This window comes from Salvelinus fontinalis, chromosome 1 (assembly GCF_029448725.1).
Source record: "Salvelinus fontinalis isolate EN_2023a chromosome 1, ASM2944872v1, whole genome shotgun sequence".
In the NCBI taxonomy this organism is placed as follows: domain Eukaryota; kingdom Metazoa; phylum Chordata; class Actinopteri; order Salmoniformes; family Salmonidae; genus Salvelinus; species Salvelinus fontinalis.
In genome coordinates, this window is record NC_074665.1 from 67,797,405 (window position 1) to 67,805,527 (window position 8,123).

The window sequence follows — 8,123 nt, forward strand, 5'->3', positions numbered from 1 at the left end:
ACCTTCCTCATGATCATTGATGCCCCACGAGGTGAGATCTTGCATGGAGCCCCAGACCGAGGGTGATTGACTGTCATCTTCAACTTCTTCCATTTTCTAATAATTGCGCCAACAGTTGATGCCTTCTCACCAATCTGCTTGCCTATTGTCCTGTAGCCCATCCCAGCCTTGTGCAGGTCTACAATTTTATCCCTGATGTCCTTACACAGCTCTCTGGTCTTGGCCATTGTGGAGAGGTTGGAGTCTGTTTGATTGAGTGTGTGGACAGGTGTCTTTTATACAGGTAACGAGTTCAAACAGGTGCAGTTAATACAGGTAATGAGTGGAGAACAGGAGGGCTTCTTAATTATGGCTGCAGCCCGACGCCGGTACACTTTTGACAACAGCCAGATCAAGTGGAGGGCGCGAAATTCAAAATATATATATTTTTAAATATTTAACTTTCACACATTAACAAGTCCAATACAGCATATGAAAGGTACACATCTTGTGAATCCAGCCAACATGTCCGATTTTTAAAATGTTTTACAGGGAAGACACAATATGTAAATCTATTAGCTAACCACGTTAGTAAAAGACACCACTTTTTTTACTCCAACAGTTTTTTACTCCATCAGTAGCTATCACAAATTCGACCAAATAAAGATATAAATAGCCACTAACCAAGAAACAACTTCATCAGATGACAGTCTGATAACATATTTATTGTATAGCATATGTTTTGTTTGAAAAATGTGCATATTTCAGGTATAAATCATAGTTTACATTGCAGCTACAGTCATAAATTGCACCGAAAGCAGCCATAAAACTTACAGACACCAACGTCAAATACTTAATTACTCATCATAAAACATTTGTGAAAAATACATAGTGTACAGCAAATGAAAGACAGGCATCTTGTGATTCCAGCCAATATTTCCGATTTATTAAGTGTTTTACAGCGGAAAAAAAATGTAGCGTTATATTAGCTTAGCACAATAGCCAGAAACACTTGGGCACCGGCGACTACGACAGATATATGAAATAACATCATAAAATGTTTCTTACTTTTGCTGATCTTCCATCAGAATGTTGGACAAGGTGTCCTTTGTCCAGAACAGTCGTTGTTTGGATTCAGAACGGCAACTTTCCCTCTTCATTTAGCAAGCGCGCTAGCCTAGTGGCACAAAACTCTCCATGTCAACAAACGGAAGAGTACGGAACACTGCAAAACTCCTGAATTTTTTTTCAATAATCTGATGAAACCATATTGAAAAAACATACTTTACGATGATATGGTGACATGTATCAAATAAAATCAAAGCCGGAGATTGTAGTCGCCTATAACGGCAGCTAAACAAAAGGCAATCCGACTGTCCAGCTCGCTCTCTTCAGAGAGCGAGGTATAAACCAAAAAAGGTGGACACGTCATTCCAAGATGATGTGTTCCATCTCAGACCAAGATAATCAACTAATTTCTTCTCTCACAGCCTCTTGACACCCAGAGGAAGGTGTATGACGTGCATGTATACTAATAAGTCTTGTGCCCATTTATAGGCAGGAAGAAGAACAGAGCATCGATTTCAGACTTTCCACTTCCTGGTCAGGTAATGTGCTGTAGAATGAGTTCTGTTTCACTCAGACAAATAATTCAAACGGTTTTAGAAACTAGAGAGTGTTTTCTATCCAATAGTAATAATAATATGCATATTGTACGAGCAAGAATTGAGTACGAGGCCGTTTGAAATGGGCACATTTTATCTGGCTACTCAATACTGCCCCTTGCAGCCCAAACAGGTTAAAGAAAAACTAACAGGTCTGTGAGAGCCTGAATTCTTACTGGTTGGTAGGTGATCAAATACTTATGTCATGCAATAAAATGCAAATTAATGACTTAAAAATCATACAATGTGATTTTCTGGATTTTTGTTTTAGATTCCGTCTCTCACAGTTGAAGTGTACCTATGATAACAATTACAGACCTCTACATGCTTTGTAAGTAGGAAAACCAGCAAAATCGGCAGTGTATCAAATACTTGTGCTCCCCACTGTATGTATGTGTGTGTACGGTACCTGTTAAATATTGGGGGCTTCCTGTGAGCTGTGATGTGCGATGTATGATTGCTGTAAGAGCGAGTTCGCTAGCATGCTCTTATTGTAATGGTTGCATTAGCTCCCTGTTAATTCACAGTCATTTCCTTGCTAACACACAAATCTACAGCCATCAACAGACTTCTGTCCTGCATATCTAATGATTTCCGTTGTGTTTATTGTCAAGTATTTACACATATTGTATTTTGTACTAATTGTGTCATTGTTATGATCTTTGATGACAAATGGCCAGTCTGATAATTATATGCAAGCAACGAATCACGTGTCTACAGCCATCAACATATTGTTGTCCTACACATATAATGTGTTTCCTGAGACCGCTGGCTGGGAATTCGTTAATTACAGCACAACACTGAGAAATACAATCACATTTGTTACATTTGTTAAGTGCGTGTGTGTGTACTGATCAAAGCCTGTTCTCATCTAATGGGCGAGTTGGCATGGCAGTAAATTTAAAGGGTTCTAATCTTCAGCCACTTTGGCTGAGATAGACTGACATGCATTTCCTTCCCCTATCAATCACTCACTGTCCATCACAGGGAATTAGTTGTTTTTCCCTGTATTTGCTTCATCTTCACTTTAACCCCCATCACTAGGTCAACAAGATTAAGGCTACGCATAAAACAACAAAATAAGTCACATAAATCCAAAGCCAGCTCCATAGAGTCCTTCTGTAGCATCATAGGATACTGATGATTTTAACCATAAAGATAGAACACTGTTTTATCTCTATGGTTTTACACCTTTCCACATTGCCTCTCATTAGACAGGGCACAAGCTGTGGCCAAACACAGACTCCGAATGACAGAAGATTGTTGCGGCCTTATGTTCCACCCGGGATGAAGAGGACGAAGTAAGTACGTACATGGTGTCCACCTGCCTCTCTGTTACCCAGGTGATACAGAATGGCTTGCGTCATGTGAGTTTCCCTCAAGGTTCTGTAATGACGTCAAGTTTCTAGAATTTAACTACATGGTTATCTAAGATCAGTGATAATGGCCAATAACAGCTGAGAAATGTGGAAAAACAGATCGAGCTGTATTTCTGTTTTTTTTTAAATTCTGTACGGTACTATATATAGATTTACAAAAGGAAAGGAGATTATAATGATGTTTAGCCTAGCTAGGGGATTAAAATCACTTCTATGTAAAGGGAAGATTGTTTCAATCATTACAGGGATGAAAGAGTGAAAGAGAGTAGTTATCTGTTTTATCTCTAGGTGATCATTTATAGCCTATGTAACATTCCACATTATGTCTGTGGGTGTATTGTACTATGTGATTCGGGATCTGGGTTGTGATCTTACAGTATGTCCCTGACTTCCTGTAGATCTGGACCCATTTTCATAAAGCACCTCAGAAGTGCTGATCTAGGATCAGGTCCCCCATGTCAATATAATCCTATTCATTATGATCTAAATGGCAAAACTTCTCATTGATCAGCACTCCTACTCTGACCCCAGTGCCCAGGGGGTTAGACAGAGGGACATGGGAGGCAAAACGTCCTGTGTGGGGCAGACATTTGAAAGTAGACCTAGGTACTGGCAGTACTGACAAGGTGTCAGTTGGCATTTGTCAATGGCATGCACCAGACGGGGTGACAGGTGGGGGTTTTGTGTTTAAGAGACTGACAAGTGCCAAGGCCCTGTTTTACCTCACTCACACGCACACACCTCCACCGTCCCACCCTCTGCAACAAGCACCTTTTTAGGCACCCCTGAGTCATCAGGATCTCTTCCAGGAACAACTAGCTTTTTATCGTCCACCTGAGATCTATAAAACGTCTCCTGCTTCTGCAGTAACAGAGAGAGAAGGCACACTAATCATTTCTCTGAAATGGATTTTTTTGTTTTCACCTTTCCACCAGCAATCAAGTGCTTCAGTGACCTGGAAGTAAAAGCCTGGATTTGGAACTGTCAGAACTAGTTGTCAGGGTTGAGAAAGAGGTCCTTTGGTGTTTTGTACATAAGACAATGTATTGTTTTTGAGCGCATAAAATATTACAACATGTTGGCAATAACGTGACAGATTTTTCTTTAGCTCTCTCTCCCTCCTTTTTCTTTCCAGTTCTATCTAAATCCTGCTTCGTCTCTCATCCCTCCCTCTATCTCTCCTTCCGTCCCTCGCTCCTCTCCCTGAGCGTGTTGAGTAATTCACAGCATCCATTACTCTGGGCCTGTGCTTTGTTATTAGATTGACCACCATTGCTTGCTCGAACATGCACTTCCATACACTTACACTTAAACACACACACACACACACACACACACACACACACACACACACACACACACACACACACACACACACACACACACACACACACAGTTAGAGTGAGGGAAAGAGTGAGTGAGGGAAAGAGTAAATGGGTTAGTGAGTGAATGTCCTAAAAGCGTTCACGGTCTCGCGTCAGAATTAGATGCTCATCCATGTTTCTGAAACGTCACATTTCGAAGTTATTCCAAATGTCAAATTTTGTGTTTAAGGTAAAGTTAAGGCATTAACTCAAAATGATTTGGTCTAGCCCCAGCGTTCCGCTAGCGGAACTCCTCCCACATTCCACTGAAAAGGCAGAGCGCGAAATTCAAAAAATATTTTTTTGAAATATTTAACTTTCACACATTAACAAGTCCAATACAGCAAATGAAAGATACACATCTTGTGAATCCAGTCAACATGTCCGATTTTTTAAAGGTTTGACAGCGTAAACAGCACGTATATTTATGTTAGCTCACCACCAAATACAAAGAAGGACAGACATTTTTCACAGCACAGGTAGCATGCACAAAGCCAACGTTAACTAACCAAGAACCAACCAAACTAACCAAGAAACAACTTCATCAGATGACAGTCTTATAACATGTAACACAATAAATCTATGTTTTGTTCGAAAAATGTGCATATTTGAGGTATAAATCAGTTTTACATTGCAGCTACCATCACAGCTACCGTCAAAAATAGCACCGAAGCAGCCAGAGTAATTATAGAGACCAACGTGGAATACCTAAAACTCATCATAAAACTTTTCTGAAAAATGCATCGTGTACAGCAAATGAAAGACAAGCATCTTGTGAATCCAGCCAATATTTCAGATTTTTTAAGTGTTTTACAGCGGAAACACAATATAGCATTATATTAGCTTACTACAATAGCCAAACACACAACCGCATTCATTCATCAAGGCACGTTAGCGATAGCAATAGGCACGTTAGCGTTAGCGAATAAACCAGCAAAAGATATTAATTTTCACTAACCTTCATAAACCTTCCTCAGATGACAGTCCTATAACATCAGGTTATACATACACTTATGTTTTGTTCGAAAATGTGCATATTTAGAGCTGAAATCAGTGGTTATCCATTATGCTAACGTAGCATCTTTTTCCCAGAATGTGCGGATATTTCTATTAGACTCTCACCTATTCTGACCAAATAGCTATTCATAAACATTACAAAAAAATACATGTTGTATAGGAAATGATAGATCTACTAGTTCTTAATGCAATCGCTGTGTTAGAATTCTAAAAATAACTTCATTACCACATAAGGCTTACGTTATGTCGACCGAGTGCCCAAAACCTGGGCGCAAAACTACTAGTACACAGTTTGACAGATATATGAAATAGCATCATAAAATGTTTCTTACTTTTGGTGATCTTCCATCAGAATGTTGGACAAGGGGTCCTTTGTCCAGAACAGTAGTTGTTTGGATTTAGAACATTGTTTTTCCCTCTTGAATTAGCAAGCACACTGGCTAAGTGGCTCGAAGCTCTCCTTTCTGAACAAAGGCACACAACGCAACACACCTAAAGTCCCGAAAAAAATTCAATAATCTAATAAAACTATATTGAAAAAACATACTTTACGATGATATTGTGACATGTATCAAATAAAATCAAAGCCGGAGATAGTAGTCGCCCATAACGACGGCTTTTCAGAAGGCAATTCCAGGTCCATCTGCGCGCTCTCCAGAAAACAGGAAATTGATGACTCGTCATGCCAAGATGATATATTCCACCTCAGACCAAGATAAACACTTCATTTTTTCTCTCACTTCATCTTGACATCTAGGGGAAGGTGTATGACGTGCATGCATACTCATACGTATCATGCCCATTTATAGGCAGGCCCTTGAACAGAGCATAATTTTCAGACTTTCCACTTCCTGGTCAGAAAGTGTGCTGCCAAATGAGTTCTGTTTTACTCACAGACAAAATTCAAACGGTTTTAGAAACTAGAGAGTGTTTTCTATCCAATAGTAATAATAATATGCATATTGTACGAGCAAGAATAGAGTACGAGGCCGTTTAAATTGGGCACGTTTTTCCCCCATAGTGTAAATAGCGCCCTCTATCCTCATCAGGTTTTAAGGTTTGGGATAGGGTTTAAAAATAATATGTATTTATTTATTTATTTATTGCTGCATTCAAACATGCAACCTTTGGCACCAGAGGCAGATGCTTACACCCCTCAGCCATCCCTGTCCACAATGCCCTAGCAAAACGGAAACCTACTTGAAGGTAACAGTGCTCACTGTTGCCCCTAGTGGTCGGGTTCCACATCATCTCTGGACGTCCTCAGACATGGATGGACGTTGAATACTGATTTCTATCACGGGTGACCTGTCTGGAATGTCAGCCGGTCCCATGGACGAGTTATTTATTTATTTGAAATGTTAATAGTATATTTGTAACAAACTGTCACTTTTTGTACTTACTGTTAATTTCCTCCCTTCCCTTGTCAATGTAATGCATGGAAAGATCATGTTTAACAATGTTCAGGTAACATTAGCGAAATTAGCTAATTATCAAGGTCAATGTTTTTATTTTAAAAGTAATTCAATTACTTTTACTCTGAATATAATTTTTTACACCAATAATTGTATTTCTACTTGAGTACAATTTTATTAAAGTAACAGCACTTCTGCTTTAGTGGGATATTTAAGTACTCTTTCCACCCCTGAAAACAATGTTGTTCCTCACATACACTTACATTTAACAGACACTCTTATCCAGAGCGACTTACAAATTGGAAAGTTCATACATATTCATCCTGGTCCCCCCGTGGGAATTGAACCCACAACCCTGGTGTTGCAAGCGCCATGCTTTACCAACTGAGCCACACGGGACCAATACACAGACCAATACACAATACATGTAATACACAGTCACATGGCTTCTCTTACTGGTATGCAAAAACAAACACAATCACATAGAATCACACACAATCACAATCCCACTCATGCCTGCAATGATTTTTCAGGTAATTCTGTCACGACTTCCGCCGAAGTCAGTCCCTCTCCTTGTGCGGGCGGCGTTCGGCGGTCGACGTCACCGGTCTTCTAGCCATCGCCGCTCCACTTTTCATTTTCCATTTGTTTTGTCTTGGTTTTCCGCACACCTGGTTCACATTCCCTCATCTGACTAAATGTATATTACCCTCTGTTTGTGGACATGTCTGTTTGTGGAATTGTTTGTTTGTTACGTGTGGTTCGCATCAGGCTGTTTTGCGCCGGGTATGTGTTTGACCCGTGTGTTTTGTTTATTGTACCGCTTCTCCAGGTATGTTATTATCCTCTCAACTGTCTCAGTGTTAAGTATAAACCAAGGTTTTTGCACTGTAGATGGTTGTATTTCTGAGAGCTTCGTAAATCAATGTTTTTGTTTCTTTAGCAGTTTCTATTTCAATGTAAACAACCTTGGAAATTAAAATTACTCAGCCAAACATTTTCCTGACAGCTCTCTTTGTACACAAACATTCAGATCAGCCAGGTCGAAAGCCGTCGACTGAGTTTGGAGAAATGTTGATGAGGCTGAGATCCTGTTTCTCAAAACACCCACCCACTCTTCATAATATTTCAGCTCATCTCCAGTGGACAACAAATGGGACAAACTCCCATAATGTTCCTGTTTCCTCATTACTTATTGTGTACAGGTCCCCTAGTCATTTTCTCAGTAATACTATATGTCTGGTAATGCATGATACAGGGCTCCCTTATAAAATATATACAGTGCATTCGGAAATTATTCAGACC